The sequence below is a fragment of the Camarhynchus parvulus genome, chromosome 4, assembly GCF_901933205.1.
Source record: "Camarhynchus parvulus chromosome 4, STF_HiC, whole genome shotgun sequence".
Classification (NCBI taxonomy): domain Eukaryota; kingdom Metazoa; phylum Chordata; class Aves; order Passeriformes; family Thraupidae; genus Camarhynchus; species Camarhynchus parvulus.
The window spans coordinates 69,024,578-69,041,229 of record NC_044574.1 but is presented as its reverse complement, the minus strand read 5'-3'; positions in this window follow the sequence as shown (position 1 = coordinate 69,041,229).

Below are 16,652 nucleotides of genomic sequence, written 5' to 3'. Positions count from 1 at the left end.
TACACAGAACAAATCTATTTCTGTTAAACAATTTGGTAAATAATCCTCTTTTATAATAACCTTTTATATATATATAGATATATATAGATATAGATATATGTATTTATATAAAAATGTCCACTTCTGATAAATACACAGAAAAGTGTGACTTCCCCTAACAATCCATTTCTTTACAAACTCTTTGGATTGACTAAGAAAGAACTTTTTTTTTTTTCAGGGCACCACACTCAAAATTTAAATTTATTAAGTGTACAGTAGTTCACTGCGTCTCTGGAAGTGGAACAGTCTAAGGAGAACAAGATAATCCCTTAAGGTGAAGCTTACTAAACTAAAAATCTTCAGTATATTCTTCTCACAGAAATTCCTGCTGCCCCCTCCTGATTTCAAGACAGGTTTTAGTCTCTTACCTAATGTTAATTTTAATCACATTTTCCTACAGCACATAAAAAAGAAACCAAACCTATAGATCATCAGCTTTACAGAGAACATTGGCAATAGAAAATATTTAGTTTTGTTTGCACACAAGGTTTCCTACCATTTTCCCAGTATAAATTTCTACAATTTCTTCATTTCTCTCCTTTATTTTTCCTTACTATTTGTAGAGACCCTTCTCAAGACCATTGCCAGTTGGCACTGGATAATTGGGATTATGGCAATTTTGCAACAGCTCTGTATCTCATAAAGAAGAGTTCTCCCCTTTTGGTGGCCTGTAAGCACTGCCTCAACCAGTCACCTGATGTTGAGTTTGTGCATTTGTAGCTGATTTTCAGAGGTCATAAATCCTTTATTAGATAGTCATTCACAAACACCTTATAAAAATGAGTAACAAATAAAATCCTGTAAATGGAAAAAAGACACAACCTTGGTGACATTGTGAAATAAAAAAAAAAAAAATTCTTGTATTTCAATTGAGCATTTAGTTTTCACCTCTAGAAAAGGGCTTTTTTAAATCAAGTAAAGATCTGGTAATTTTTTTTTTCTCAGCTCCACTATGAACTTAGGATTTTTGGCTTATTATTTTCTGTTTTTACATAATTTTTCCTTCTGTGACTGATTTTGTTACCTGAAAAGTGAAATCATAAGGGAAAAAAAAACAAAAAGGAGCTTCTGCTCAGGGGTTTGCATTGAGAGCCAGAGCCTGGAATAGTTTCTATTTTCTGGACACCAATATTGTCAGAATATCACCCAAAGGCTCAATTAATAAGAAAAGGCATTGTCTAGGGAGTATATGGTTTTATTAATGCTAATACTGAAAATAAAAATTATTTAGAAAGAGTCTTGTTTGTTTGCTTGTGTGTGTTTTTGCTTCCAAGTGTCATTGTACCAGAAGAGAAGTACTGCTGTGCTGTGGTCACTTGGGAATCTTTGGTTTCTTTCAGCTCCAGTTTTCTGGAGTGGCCTCAAAACATAAAAGTCTAGACATCTCTCTGAGTTGTGAATAAATACAGAAATGTCTGATGGGCTTTGGCTATTCGCAGTTTTATTGGGGGTAAATACAGCAGCTGTGATTGTGTCAGTGTTTATAGTAGGGGGTTGCATTACCATGGAAAAAGAGAAGCATTGATTTTTCATTTCTTTAGGGTTTGTGGCAAAAAGGAATATATCAATAAAAATATATATGTTTATAGAAATCACAAGATTCTCAATATTAAAAAATTAAATCCACACATTTTAATATTCTCTGATTTTATATTGCTTATGGCATCTGAAGAAACTGCAATGGGACTTGTCATGACACCTTATTGTGTTATTCCAAACAGATTTTGACAGTCTTAATAACACTTCTAATACAGCCTAGCAGGTTTTCTGTTTTTGACAAAACATGCAACATGTTCTATTCCTGGCTCCATTTGACTCCTATTTGTTAGGACAGTCCAATTCTCATTTAACACAAAATTAATTCCCAGCCCGTGATTTTCTCGTTTCCAGATATTCAAAAATATATTTCTTTTATGCCTGGTACATTTTGAGAAAGCCAGATTTCAATTTCAGCTTCATTCATCCTTATAATGAGTAGGACTGTATAGGAATAAGTTCTTCCCATCCCTTCTAGTTCCAGTGCAGAGAAACCAGAAAAGGGGACCAAAAGAATTTGTTCAAACTGAAGAAAATCTGTAGGCACTGTGAGAAGGCAACTGTCATTATCCATCCTTATTACTTCCAATGTCTGGAAATATGAGGGAAGGACTGGAACTTCCTCAATGAAATACATGATACCTACTCATCTTTGTGACAGAAATAAATATTCGAAGGAAGATGCGTTGTGCATTTTCAGAACCGTGGCTGTAAAGGTTTCTTTAAAGGTAAGAGATTCTTTCAAATGCTAATAAGTAAATTCGTTGGAGAGTCAGGATTAAATAACAGGGTGATGTATTTCAAACTCCTACTGAAAAGTTTAGTGGATGATTTAGACAGAGGTTTCTGAAACCAAGGAGCTGTCTGACAACTCTTTTAACAGGCAGATGCATCTGAACAAAAATCAAATGCCAAGAATATCAATGAGTTTTCTATGTCACACTTTTTGTTTAGATTTTGGGTTTTTACTATTTAAACACATAGAAGGAGTTATTTCTCTCTGTAGGACTCTGTGAGATGGGAGAACGACACGGGAGAATTGGGATGATGAAAAAGATAATATGCAAACAGTACAATGAGGCCTTTTTCATGAATATAGGTGAAATCTAGCCATTAATCAAGAATATGGGGTTTTCTCAATAGTAGAAAGTAACCCAGACAAACCATTAATTGGTTGCTTGCTTGCTTGGGTTTTCTATCAGAAGAGAAAAATGCATTTCACTTTTTCCTTTTTTTTTTTTTTTTTTTTTTTTTTTTTCCCAGTCAAGGTCTGTGGGGGTTTTTTTAGGTGTTTTTTGGTGCAGATCCTACTCCAAGGATCAGAAGATACTGATTACTTTTCAGTCCCATACCTTGTCTTTGAGTTCTCAGGAGGGAAACAAAATATTCCTCTCATTCCTTTGTCTTTTAGCAGCACACGGTAGAGGAAATAAGGAAATAGGTGTATTAATAACAGCAACTTTATTTTGATTTTCACTATATTTTCAAAATGTTCTATAGCATGAGGATGCATGAGGCTTTGTAGTGAGGTCCAGTGAGATTGCCCAGCATCACAAAGGGTCAATGCCAAAGCAAGGGCTGCAGTTTGGGCTCTTATTTAGCTGTTTGATGTTTTCCACGTGAGCCTACATGGTGGCAGGCTCAGTAAGAAAGGAATTTCACTATTTTCAGCTATGCCTTTTGTGTCCCAGAATTCCCTACAGCAGGTTTCTCTCGTCCTTCACCGAGTTCCTTTGTTTAATTGCTTGTTTGCTTTATTACAGCTTCCATTTTCATATGGCACCTGTGCTTTTTCAGGTGTGATGAGGCAGGTGCTTCACCCTGTATTTCAGTGTAATGCCACTGTAGCTGGGAAAATGAAAAAAAAGAAAATTAAAAATGCAGTACTAAGAAGGCATGGGGGTTTCCACCTTATCAGAATAAACATAATTTATCAGGAAATGAGAGAGATGTGTAAAACCTTGTTTAGTGCTATCAGTATAAACAGGATGTTCAAGGAAACAAGAATATATTTACATGTTATTCTCTAAGTCAAAAAAAAAAAAAAAGAAAATCCCCCCAAAGCACCTGCAGAATTCCAGCAAAGCTGCTGATAAGTGTTTATGCTAAATCTGCAAGGAATGAGCCTTAATCTTGGTACTCTGTGGGAAATAAACAGAGAAGTAGCCAGGTTCTGTATCCTGACTTGGAAGAGCTCCAGATCTTGGGGCTTTGTTGGTGCAAAAGTTCCCCAAACAGCTGCTGGCATTTCATTTCTCAGGTCATGACTCACCTGCTCCCATCACCATTTCTCAGCCCTGAGCTTTGGGTACCCCTCCCAGTCTGTGTCATTGCTCTAAGAACTTATTCACAACATTTTGCATAAATTCCTTCCATTTTTAAAAGGCCACTGGTAAGACTATCAACAGTTTATAGCAGAGAAAGAAAAAAGAGACATAGCAAGGTGATGAGATATGAAGAAAATCCAGAATACTTGATTAAAACTTCAGCCTAATTGCTTAAAGCCATCTCTATGTAAAATCTCAGATATTCTATGTAAAATGCATTTCAAGCTTTGCTCTGCTTTTCATGATGAGAATCGGTTTTCTTTTTTTTTTTTCAACACGCATCTAAGTGGGTTGAAATATTGAACATTAATTTACCTGCCCTTCTAGGGGTTCAAGAGCAAAGTGGGAAATTTTTTTTTAGATTATATTTATTGTAAAATATATTACATATATATTATATATATAGTGTGTATATATATATAATAAATATATATTGAAATATTGAACATTAATTTACCTGCCCTTCTAGGGGTTCAAGAGCAAAATGGGAAATTTTTATTTTATATTATATTATTTAGAAAATATTATATTATAAATATAATATATATTATATATTATATATTATATATTATATATTATATATATTGTGTATATATATCTATATATATATAAAATAAACATATATTGAAATATTGAACATTAATTTACCTGCACTTCTAGGGGTTCAAGAGCAAAATGGGAAATTTTTATTTTCCTGGAATAAAATTATTTCTTTGTGCCTGCAATCATTTGCCTACAAATAAATTTTTCTTTTCCAAAACTTATTATGTAAATTATAATATTTTTTAAAATTTCTTTTTAACTTTTTTTTTTTACTAATTTTATAAAGCAGATGACGCAGCTATTTCAAATAGTAAAAGCAGATCACAGGGTGGTTATCTATCAAAAGATAGTTATTATTTATTTCAATAGATGATTTTAAAAACAATTTATTTTAATAGATAAATATGTGTCTTTAGACCAAATTTTTTAACACCTCTTTTTTTTTATGGCATTTTCATAGAGTAAGAAGGAGCTCTCCTCTCTGATTAAACTCTTGGCATCAAATAAATTCAAATACAGATTGTTTCCCCATCCTGTTTTAATGAACCACACTTCAGCTTTCCCAAAGGATCTGCAGAATGCCTTATAACTAGTTTTGATTAGCTGCTTCTTAAAATGCATGTCTATTTTTATTTTATTTAGATCTGGTTTAGGACTGTTTCCTGTGCCCATGTCACCAACCTAAAAGTAGAAAACGCAGCTACCAAATAACTCTCCAGCAAAAGGTATTGATGCCATCATGTCCAATCACAAGTAAGTCTTATGTAAGTCGTTAGAAAAGTAGAAAAAAGTAAAAAAAAAAAAGTCTGCAGTTCTTCCAGAGCACTGTAACAGAGCACTTGAGTATTTAGTATACTGTCTCCAGCCTGGGTGAAATTAAAGATGACTCCAATTTTTTCCAGGGGAAAAGTCAAAATGTCAAGTTATTTTTTCAAGGCTTCTTTTTTCTTTGTTGCACTCTGCGCTCCTATTTCTGTGAGCTAAGCAGATAGACTCTCTCCAATAATGTCTGGAAGTATGAAAAGAGCAGAGCACAAATTATTCTAAAACTGGGTGATGTGGAGGGCAGCTCATGGTGCTGTATTCAGTGGGGATGTTGCAGCTCCTGCCTGTGGCTCCAGTAAGGGCTGATTCACAGCAAAAGGAGGAAATGATGTCTTTATTTCAATCTGAAACTGATATCAGAGCACAGCCTTAGTTCTCTTTAGTGAAATTCTGTGTCCTAGGACCCTCCCAGCCCACAGACTTGGTCCTCTGGCCTTGCCAGGGTGGATGATGCCAGCAAAAAAAATCCCACCATGGTGAGATGTCTGAAAAAAATTTTGATTTGAATGAAGTTTCTGTGAAACTTGAAAGCGAGTCACAAATCTCTGATCCAAATTCTGCTTTTGGTTCATACCTAACAAAGAAAAGATTTCACCTTCCTAAGTCTCACCTTAAGTAACAGACACACATCTATATATACTTATATATACTTAAGTATATATAGATATATGTGTAAGAGGAAGATATGATTGGAATTATGTAAGTTATGGTTTTAATGGCTCCCTGAGGAATTTGGTGTGTTTTTTTTCTGACTTTATACAAGTATTTTTCAGGTCAGCTTAAAATAAAATAAATCAGGTATGCCATATGTCTTAAAATATTGGCATGACATTAAATATCCAGACTTCTTCTTCTTAAAACTCTCAGTGGATCCTGAAGTTTTTGTTCAAAAGTATTAGTGGGAATCACATATAATATTAAGGATATGCGTTGTAGAGTTTCTACATATTTTTAGAACTTTTGAGAAGTTTGACTCCCTTTATCAGCAATAGGGGTATTTCCCTGCATTTGATTAACCATGGGGTTTATGTGGTTTCAGTTTACAAGCTTCACAAAAGAAATTCAGGTTTTAGTATGTGTACTTCCTTGTGACCTGGGTGTGAACTTTCCATTATGGTTCCATTGCAAAACTCTTTTCATGATGCATAATCATATGCCAAAGTTAGAAACTCCTTATCAAAAATATCCTGCTATTCCTCTCTTTAATGGAATTTTTTCATCCTTTTCTCAGTAATCTGGCATGAAGAGGGAACAGATTTATCAGAGCAGCTCCTCTGCTAAATTAAGCTCTTGGACATTTAATGCTGTGTGAACTAACATAATTTGACTTCTTGACAAACTTTTGTCTCCTTAAAGTCGTATTTCACTTGCAGAGTCTGATCCTGGTGCAAAACTGCTTCCTGTTTGCTTATAGTAATTTTTTCATTTCATTTTCTTTTTTTTTTTTTTTCATCCTTTTTTTCTTCCATCCATCTTCATTTCTTTCATCCCTGCTCAGCGTTGGGATGTTTGCCCTGTTCCGTGTTACTCACTTTCATCTAATAAATCTGGGAAAAGGAGCTGATAGCACCCCTTTGTATCCAGTCTACTACTAAGGCAACACAGTTAAGTGTTTCACTCAATTTCAGCTGCAATTATTGATAACACCACATTTTCAGTGATATCCTCATGAGTGGGGGCTCTGAGCAGCAAGAATCCCCCATAAAAGCAGAGTTACACACAGGGTTCTGCTTTGTGCATTGTGTGTTGAAATCAGCCTTACTTTTTTTTCTCCTGCTACATGTAAAAATAGCCAGTATATTTCTAGGAAAATTGCAAACACGACAGTCCTTCAATCCTGAAAGACTTTAAACCACGCAGCGACCTACAGCAAGCTAATTGTTCAGAAAGACACTTTTGAAAAACAGGACTAAACTGAAGCCTGTCCCTCCTTGGCTATTAAGGCAGAGACAAGATGAGAGCTAAAGGTTACTGATTTTCCTGAAAGGTGGTGGGCAGCAGAGTTAAAAAGCTTCTCTAAATGTGCTGTGTGGGAACTTGATTTTTGAGATGAAATTTATAGGAGCTCTGCAAGCTGTTTTCCCCTGGGGAATCTGTAGAGCATTTCATTAGAAATGAAAGGTTATAGGCAAGGCAGTGTTTGCACCACTGACCTTTCACTGGATGGCTTTCCAAAGCACTGTTGAATGTCTCTAAAGGATGCAAATGTATTTTCTTCAAAACACAGCAACTCTGAGCCTTACATGAAAGCAGTCTAATTTAGAGAATTACAGGATTGTTGAGTTCAATCCACTGTATTGAAAAAAGCTCTGTAGAAAGAAGTTTACCTTTTCTAATTGTGACATGGCTTTTTCATCCCTGGCTTTGCCCTTTACATCAATAGTGTCCCTCTTTCTTACTTTAACTTCTCAGTGTGGGTTAAGGGAACTGAAGCTGAGAAAGCAAGAGAAGTTTTCATCAAATATCTGCCTTTGGTATTGATTCCTGGTTTGAGTTATAGATGATGCTTTAGTGGGTGAAAGACTCCAGCTGGTCCCCCTGTTCAGGGGGCAAAGAGAATTAAAAATAAAAGGTTTCTGCAGAGTTTCTATCTGTCCATGTATTGACACCTCAGGATTTGTTAATGCTTTCAGAGAACACCTCCTTGCTTTTTTTGGGTAAGCATTGAAAATGTTTAATGAGCAACAGCATCATTTCCTTCTCAGGGGCTGAGAGAATTTGGAGAGGATTTTATGTTTTCCCATGGATATTAACACTTAGAGGTACTGGAAGGGAATGTGAGATAAAACTATAAAAGTTCTTATCTTTCCTGTATCTCTTGTCTGCAACTGTACCGTTTCAAGAAAACAGAGGTTAAATATTTATTGTGCGATAAAAACAATAACTTTATAGGTTTGCAGCTCAGAGCAAACAGATATCCAGAGCTCCCAGCTAAATGTGTTCATCACAGAATCAACTAGGTTGGAAAAGACCTTTGAGATCATTGAGTCCAACCCAGTTAGTGAAAGGATGGGCATCCCATGAGATCAGAGTTTCAACTTTATTCACCAAAGGCAGGAGTTTCTGTGTGAACTCCAACGTCAACATGATGCTTACATCAGGCTTTAGGGAGTCTTCAACATTAGATCAAATGGAACACAAACTACCAATTAAAATATTTTTGTGTAGTAATCATAAATCTTAATTAGTTCATTTGGCTTTATGTATTCTTATAGACTTTTTTAAAGAATTAATTATTTTAGAACCACAGATTTACTCTAAGTTCAGCTTGTCTCCAAAATGGGTACAATTATATATTGGACTTTGGCAATAGTGCCTTCTTGATTTTGCAGCAGAAGTACTGACATGACATTTGGAATCACAACTGTCTCTTTTATGAAGCAAGCCTTTCAAAAAAAAAAGAAAAAAGAAAAAAGTCAGAAAATCAATATTTGTTTTTATTTTATAATTGAAGACTATTGGATGTATCACAAAATGTCTATACTCATTTCCATTTGTCTTCAACAATGCTTTTTATAAAATGATATGCTGTATTAATTAAGATAAAACATTATGCACTTACTGGACTAAACCTGTCTAATTGGCAGAACTCTGATTAAATTTAACATAGTAAGTCCAATGCATTACTACTTAGCCTTAGGTAAATGTTTTTTGAAAATACTTGGCCTTTGGAAAATTATTCAAAAAAGAATTCTGGTCTGTGTCACACTAAGCTTGCCATCTGGCCTTAAGCATGTGACTTATTTATTTAAAAATGTCTCTGAAATAAGATTTTTCTTTTCTCATCTTGTACTCACCTTGCTGCTTTTCATTATGGCTTTCTTATAAGAACAGGAGTGAGGAAAACCAGCCAAAATGGGATATTTTCTTTAGACTTTCTAAGGGAATGTCTTTAGTTGGAATTTCATGAATCTCTGGTTTGTTATTAATTTTATAATTTTTGAAGGCATTGGATGTCTAGGAATGATAGCAGTTCTTGTTCAAGTGTGATTCCTAAATTGCCAGGTGTTTATTCAATGACTAAAAATTGATTTCCCAAGGCTCTAGAAGACTTTCTCCATTTAAAGATAAGATACAGATACTGGTAACACATGGCAAGCTCTTCCAAAGCCTCTAAGCTTTGTGTTTGTTTATGATCTGTGTGCTAGGCTCAGTGACTACTGTATTGGCTCAATTTATTTAATTTAGTAAATTAGGTAGCTGTTCACCATGATTTAGTTTAATATCGATGTGCTCTTTGGATGGTACGTTTCATTCAATCTCTGATGTATTTGATGTAGCAGGTGCAGTGATTTGGATTCAATATATTAAGTATCTGATTAGATAAGTTATGTATCTGATTTGGAATATGGCTTATTTAATAGCCTGTGCATTTTTTTCTGTGTAAGCTGCAGTAAATTCTCAATTTATTTAATCTGGCGTGTGATATATCTACAATATATGTATGCGTAGTTAATGTTTTTATGGGAGTCTGTAATTCATCTGCAATATTTCTGAATTTTGAATAAATTGCATCTCATATATACCCTCAGAGGCTAGAAGGGGACTCTAAATCATAATGTGAAGAATACTGAGCAAGCTCATTTGTGCTGAACACCGCTGGATGCAATCACACTTTGCCATTTGTGCAAGCCATCTTGAATGCTGCCATTTGTGAAGCATCTTGAATTCCAAATGGCCTTCAGATTGCATGTTCCAAAATTATTGCCCAGATAAAAAAAAATCTATTGGAGACACTTTGCATCAATACTGTAACCCTCTTGGAAGACACATTTGCAGCGCTTCTTTTATAACCCTAAGAAATTGTAGTGAAGACAATAAACACAATAAAACTCAGAAGATCTAAGAAATTATAGTGAAGGCAATAAACACAATAAAACTCAGAAGATCCAGGCCAAGATCCAGGCATGTTTCTTGCTGTGCAGCCTTAATTCTGTTAAATGAATTCTGGACTTGTGTCATGTGTCAGTATCTTCATGTGGTTTATAAGGTAAGCCCTAAATGAATGTTTGACCTCTTCAGTGTGTAGGAAGTTAAAAAAAAAGGTATTTCAGATTTCACAGCTCTAGTATTAACATCTATTTTTCAGGTGATAATACAAAAAAAAAAAAAAAAAAAAGGTCAAAACAAAAAAAAATCCAAAATCCCTGTTTAAGACACTGCATTTGTGAAGAAAAATTTATGTTTACAAGAAAAGTCTTTGTCTGTCAGACTTGTTAATCTCTAAATGATAAAATTCTGGATGACTTATTTAACAGAAGAGCCAGCTATAAAAGTCATGGATAATTTCATTAAGAATTTAACCCTTAAGTTATAGAATAAGAAAAGAAAAAAATATAATCTGAAGTAAGACAAAACCACAATATTTGGTCCTGAAGTTGGATCATCTTGTGGATTCCATCCTGTATATTAGTCAGGGGAATTTCTGGAGTTCTTTTCTTAAGTGCATGATTGTGTTTAAACAGCCAAACAGATGTAGGCAATTGTAATATTTTCATAAAGAAGAAATTTACATACTCACAATCAGATGTGAAGGTGGAAAATTTTATAAATGGCAACATTTTTTCAATTAAACTTTTAAAAATCTTCAGGGAAATGGTTAAAATCATTCCAGTGACTCAAAGCTAGAATTCCATATTTCCTTTTACACTTCAAGAATATTTTATATTTTACCATCTCTTACTGTGTAGAAGGCAAAAAATGAACGCTACCTTCAATTTTACAATTTTTTTGTCTGTTGGGAGCAAATATTTAATTAGTTACAGATTTGATCTTTTTCTCCCTTTAAAAAACCCAGTCCTCTCTGTCACTTGCTGTGAATCACACTACATGTCTACTTGATGTAACTTATGAAAGTAGGGAATGCAATTCTACCTTTTAAAGTGTAAAAATCCCTGCTTACTCCTCCAGTCAGTTGATAGGACACTGAAGTGGTTTTAATATGTCAAATATGTAAATTTATCTCCATCTACATTTCATGCCAACATAGAAAAACAGATAGCTAGCAGATAATTAATTCTACTTCACAACTAATAGATGCATTCTAAACAGAACAGTGGCAGATGAGTACTGCTTTCTATTTTGCTTTGCAATCCTAAAATTGTGGTAAATTGCTTAAATGTTTGCAATGAAAAAAAAAATACGTAAAATTATTTAGATTTTGGCTGGCTTGTAGTGAAGAGATGTAATACTTTGAAAACAAAAAAGCTAGGTGTGGAGGAAGACAGGAGGGAAAACAAAATATAATTCCTCAAAATTATTGGTGAAAAAAGTCCAGGAACTCCCTTCCCTTCATGGAGACTAACTGGACTGCTGCAAGAAAATGATTCATTGTACCTTGTCACCAGAAGTGATAAAATTTCTCTTCACTAAAATGACAGTTTTAGAGTGGCCTGGCCCATATTTGTGTGCAGGTGCCCACCTCTGCAGAGAATGGGGTGGGACAGTCAGAAGCAGGTATTGATAAATTATTGATTGATTGATTGATATTTGACGCCAGCAAGGGGGTTTATTTACAGATGCGAACGAGACGGGGCTGCTGTGGAACGTGCCTTGAGCTGTTTTATTTTCTAGCATCACTCTCATTACATGGTTATCACAATGGGAAGATGCCACCAGCTCACATCCCAGGCAGCAGACCAAGAACTCAATGTTCCAACTCACTTTATAAGCTTTTTGACCAATCACACAAAGCAAAAGCACATTGACAGTAGTTCCATCCAATCACTATAAGCACACGTACCTTTGGTTAAACAATGCTTGCTTATTTCAAATACAATACCTGCTTGTGAGCCTTAAACACAATGCACAGAGCTCCATTATTAAGCTTCAACCTTCCTAATATCTTGCCAGATAAACTTTCTGCATCTTAGAGAGTTATTCTAGACCAGCGTTAATACACAGACCATTGTTCTATTTGTCCTTGCTTTTCTACAGTTTAAATAATTTTTCTGCTGACCAATCTCATGGCTGCTGTTTAGCTCTAATCACAGTTCTGCTGTCTCTGAGGCCTGCCTTTTGCAGCTTTCCCAAAACCCTCTAATTTTATGGATTCCCACTGATTTGTGTCTGATTCTCACTGTGCTGCCTGGCACGTCACCATCACCACTTTAACGCTGCCCCAGTGCAGGATTCACTGTTCCCACAAATGCCTTTCACAGCTGGAAAACAGCTGCTGAGCACTCACTTAACTATGAAAAGTTTAAATTATCCCCCTTCTCCTGCAGTATTTCAGTAGAGTGGGATGTGAAAGACACAGAAGCTGCACCTTGAACCACGAGTACCTTAGGTAATCCCAATTTTGTGAATCAGCCTCGAGGGAGCCGTGGCTGCTGATGCAATTTAACTCGGTGCTGAGGCTAATCTAAAGATAGGTGTGCTGTAAAAGCTGCCAGCATGGCTCTGTCAGAGGTCTGATGAGCTATCTCTGACCAATGTGGAGCTGCTGGCAGAAGTTAAATTTAGATGTAGTTAAAGAAGGCAACTGAAGAGCCCAGACTGACTTTCTCTGGTAAGAATTTATATGCCCCAGGAGGACTAGAATAACTATTTATAAGATAATAATTCTGCTGATGGATGTTAGGTGTAAAAGAAGGTTGGCAGTTCTCTTGTCTGGTGATTGACATCCAAAAATTGCTGTCAAATTCTGAGTTACTTGCTCAAGATTGTCTTCGAGCCAACAAGCAGAAATTGGCATCATCTAGATATTTGGGATTAGTAGCTAACTGTTAAACCTTTAGCCTTACATGAGAAGAAATTTATCTTAGCAACATTTTGCTAACAGAGCATTTCAGAATCAAAGTATTGATAATAAACGATAATTGTATGTAAGGCCTGCTTTCAATTAGTTCAAAGCACAGCTGACATTTTTTATTGTCATGCATCATCCAAAATAATTCCAGTCATCCTCCATTTAGTAGTTTGAGGATTTTAGTGTGAAGATTGAAACAAGTCTTATTTTGTATTTCATTTGAGTAGTTACTGTCATGGGTACAGTTCTATAAATTCTTTCAAATTCTAAGAAACACCTCAGCAAGCACCTCAAGCAACAAGTCAGTTTGTTATAGTATGAGTTTACACAAGATTCTGGAAGAGAGGGATTTTTTTTGTTGTTGTTTCTGTGTTTTTGCAAATAATTTATTTGTTTTTAATTCTTATTTGTGCTGTCAAAGCACTCTGCCCCCACGGTTCATTCCTGAAAACTTGAGCAGGATGAGACCTCTTGGCTGTCAGACACTGAAAGCAAACAGATAACTTCTTGTTACTGATTGTACCATAATCAGATAGTGCTTCCTTATCTGATTCAAAATTAATATAATGTAAAATTAATGCTAAATCAAAAACAGATTTCATATGAAGCTTATGTAAAGATATCAAATGCCATTTTGGTTTATTTTCTTTTAAATATTACTTTTTTACATTTTTCATGAGATGATTTGACAACTACAAGTTTTGAAAAATTAACAGATTTGGCTGAAGTTCAGTTTAAATGAATTTGCTCAACTAAAGTTGACTTGAGGTTGTTTCTGCTCAATCTCTTGGCATCTAACATGAAGTCTATTTGAACTCTTAAAAATCCCAGGGGTTGCTCTGTTGGTTCACTTATAGTTTTCAACAGCTGCCCTGAAAGTTCACACAAAGCCCCATAGTACAAGAAATCAAACATTACCTCTTGAAGACTTAGAAAAGTCTAAAGTGGATTCCACAGACCTGTTCAAATAAATGGTAAATTAGTAACTTTCAGAGAATTAGCAGAGCATACTTAAAATTATAATCAGCTTAATTCAAAATTCTGTCAGCTGGTTTTATTTTAAGTGAATTAGGCAAGCGTATTTCGTTAGTATTTTTTCAAATTTATGTGGCGCTATATTTCAACAACGGTGCAGATACAGATTTTAGTTATTACCTGCCACCAGTAATGACAGTGTTTAATGTTTATCCTCTCCAGGCTGTGATGCCTTCTGACTCTGTAGAGCCACGGGTATAATGTCATTGAAAATCCAAGTACTTCCACAGATGACTGCAATTAATGTTAAAGGGAACTGGAGATTTATACGTGCCGCTGCCATTATCACTAATGGAAATTTCACATGTAAATTGCCATGCATGGAAATAATATGCTTCTTAGTAGGCTTTATCTAAAAGTCATCTGTGCAAGCAGTCAATTTAAATCATTAATTCAGTCCTCTTACACCGTGGCAAATATTTCTTTTTAAAAAATCAGGTTACTGATTTTAATGTTAAGAATTGCCTTTGTGCTATTTAAAATATTGAAAATTAAGGGCTAGTGGATGCATGACTGTGACATCAGCTTTCACTGGTTTCTTGAGATCATTCTCAAGTGCAGCCTTAAACACAACACTGAGAATTCACCTATTCCACAGCTTCCTTGGTGTACCTGCTCCCAGTTTCCTGTGAGTGATGGGCATCAATAATGGCTGAGCTTCAAAAGATAATTGCTGGCTCATTAGCACCAGAATGATTCCTTGAAGGGGAACACAGGGCATCCCTGAAAGCCACTCCTGAGGAAAAAGCCAACCCCATTGATTTGAGGGTATGAGAGATCCCTCTTACCTAGGGATGTCATTCTTTCCTCTGGGAAAAATGCAGGCAAGGAAAGGTAAAGAAGTCAGATTATAATAGGCAATGCTCTCTATTGTCTGGGAAAAATGCAAATGTCCTTGCAACTGTGAAGGGCACACAATCCCATCACAAGAGGGATAAAAGTTGGACCACACAACTCTCGTCATGTAGAAATGCAAGTCAGCTGATTTAAGCTACTCTTTGTCAAAATAAAGAAGAGACATTAGGGCAGAGTTCAAAAAGCCATCTGAGATACACATAATGGGGTTTGCATGGCAAGGTAAAAGGAGAGTGGAATATTTGGAGAGATCAAGTCCAAGACTGCCGGACTGCAGCGCAGGAACAACTGAACTGATCAAAAAACAAATAATCCACTTGCACCAGTGAACTTGTGGCTGAGCTGACCATGATGATCAGATGCAGTACAGATAGACGCAGCTATTGAGAAGAAAGAGCTAGGACAGTGAAACTGGGAGCCAGGTGTCTGAAAGGTCTGAAAAGGAAGGTTTCAATATTAATGGAGAATCCTGGTTTGCAGTCCTTCTCCCAGAACCTTCCCAGTATTTTCTGCAGTGCTGGCAGTTAATTTTTTCCACATTTGTGCTTTACTTATCCAATTCTTGGTTTTTTTCCCCCACTTGTCTCTCAGGAGCTCCATTTGTTGGTGATTTTCTCTTGCATTTCACCGTGGAACAGCTTTTGAAAGCATGAGTTAACTTCTTTCAGGTGTATTTAAACAGCCTTAGAATTGTGCATATGAAAACAGTAAAACCATATATAGTTACTTATGTAATTTTCTTTTCCTTCATCTCTAAGTGCTGGCACGTAGATGAGCAGTGCTGACAGAGATGAGCATATTAAAATTCTTGCTCTGACCAGGATTCTTATGTGACATTTGACTGTTTTAGTGCCTCATTTCTCCTTTGTTCTTGCAGAGGTGAGGTCTATGATTTGCATTTTTTTATTGTTGTTTTATTAGGGATTTCATGGACTGCGGTTTTCTTTGATTGCATTTTATAGCACCACATATCACTTTAAAATGTAAACCATTATGAGAGTCTAAACTAAATGCTCATTTAATTTCCCAGGCTAAAATGAAGCAATATAAGACTAAGAACCATCCATTAAAGAACACATTTTCAGTGTTTCAGAGTGTAGTGTAAACATCACAATGTATTTTCATGTCCTGAAGTGCTACAGGTAAAATTTAATGGAGAAATTAGGTTGTACTTAAATCATTAAGCACATTTATGAAGACATTATCTTTTATCTACAGTGGATGCAAGTAGCTCGAACCAGATTTTTAAAAGTGAATTATTTTAAAAATGAATTATTTTTAAAATCATTCCATAGTTAGGAATAGTAAGTTTCAGACATACCTATACCCTTTTCCTTTCTGCCTTTTTGGAGTTTGTGCCTTTGGATGTTCAGAAACTGTTTAAAATTCTGACACAGCTGTATCAGGATTAGGTGATACATTTAATTGTTGTGTACTTGCTCCAGGTCAATGTTCTGAGAGCAGCAGTAAATCAAAATGCTCTGGTCAAGTTATTCTGTTTCTTTAATGATGTAAAAATTATGTTTGTTTGATTTTCAAAAAATTGTTACAGAAATCAATTGCCTTTCTGTGTTATAGTTTACATAACTTAAATTGGCATAGAATTTTTTTATGTATCTCATTCATAAAGTAGATAAGGCTTAGAAAATGTTCTTAGAAAAGTTCTTTTGGAATCAAAGATGCCTTTTTTTTTGTCCTAATCAGTTTTCTGTTCAGCCAAGCATATGTAGAACTTACAGATT